Genomic DNA, 1,489 nt, shown 5'->3' with positions numbered 1-1,489 from the left:
ATAGGACCTGGTGTAAGTGCATTTCTCAAGGTCACAACATTAGGTTATGCTACGGATTCGAACCAATAACCTTTAGCCTCTAGGTCAGCAACTCTAACCACAAGTACACCTTTTTATCTGACTAAAGGTCTGTTCATGACGATCTACGACAAAGAGACGAACACAGCAGAAGTGATCAACGCCAGGGACATGGCGCCTGCAGCAGCCACTGAGAACATGTACCAGAGGAACTTCACTCTCTCTACATTAGGTAGGCATAGCCACTGAGAACATGTACCAGAGGAACTTCACTCCCTCCACATTAGGTAGGCATAGCCACTGAGAACATGTACCAGAGGAACTTCACTCTCTCCACATTAAGTAGGCATAGCCACTGAGAACATGTACCAGAGGAACTTCACTCTCTCCACATTAGGTAGGCATAGCCACTGAGAACATGTACCAGAGGAACTTCACTCTCTCTACACTAGGTAGGCATAGCCACTGAGAACATGTACCAGAGGAACTTCACTCCCTCCACATTAGGTAGGCATAGCCACTGAGAACATGTACCAGAGGAACTTCACTCTCTCTACATTAGGTAGGCATAGCCACTGAGAACATGTACCAGAGGAACTTCACTCTCTCCACATTAGGTAGGCATAGCCACTGAGAACATGTACCAGAGGAACTTCACTCTCTCTACACTAGGTAGGCATAGCCACTGAGAACATGTACCAGAGGAACTTCACTCTCTCCACATTAGGTAGGCATAGCCACTGAGAACATGTGCCAGAGGAACTTCTCTCTCTCCACATTAGGTTAAGCATAGCCACTGAGAACATGTACCAGAGGAACTTCACTCTCTTCACATTAGGTTAAGCATAGCCACTGAGAACATGTACCAGAGGAACTTCACCCTCTCCACATTAGTTAGGCATAGCCACTGAGAACATGTACCAGAGGAACTTCACTCTCTCCACATTAGGTAGGAATAGCCACTGAGAACATGTACCAGAGGAACTTCACTCTCTCTACATTAGGTAGGCATAGCCACTGAGAACATGTACCAGAGGAACTTCACTCTCTCTACATTAGGTAGGCATAGCCACTGAGAACATGTACCAGAGGAACTTCACTCTCTCCACATAAGGTAGGCATAGCCACTGAGAACATGTACCAGAGGAACTTCACTCTCTCCACATTAGGTAGGCATAGCCACTGAGAACATGTACCAGAGGAACTTCACTCTCTCCACATTAGGTAGGCATAGCCACTGAGAACATGTACCAGAGGAACTTCACTCTCTCCACATTAGGTAGGCATAGCCACTGAGAACATGTACCAGAGGAACTTCACCCTCTCCACATTACAGTAGGTAGGCATAGGCACTGAGAACATGTACCAGAGGAACTTCACTCTCTCTACATTAGGTAGGCATAGCCACTGAGAACATGTACCAGAGGAACTTCACTCTCTCTACATTAGGTTAAGCATAGCCGATGAAGAA

At 46.4% G+C, this 1,489-nt stretch overlaps 1 protein-coding gene across 1 annotated transcript in view; it reads left to right on the top strand.

Moving 5' to 3' along the window:
* LOC118425360 (glutathione hydrolase 1 proenzyme-like) overlaps positions 1-1,489 on the top strand; it is a 19,295-nt gene that overhangs the window by 4,515 nt on the left and 13,291 nt on the right. The gene's annotated exons all lie outside the window — the stretch shown is intronic.

Source organism: Branchiostoma floridae, chromosome 11 (assembly GCF_000003815.2).
Source record: "Branchiostoma floridae strain S238N-H82 chromosome 11, Bfl_VNyyK, whole genome shotgun sequence".
NCBI lineage: Eukaryota > Metazoa > Chordata > Leptocardii > Amphioxiformes > Branchiostomatidae > Branchiostoma > Branchiostoma floridae.
Note: the sequence above shows the minus strand (reverse complement) of the source record. Positions and strands in the feature narration are given on the sequence as shown.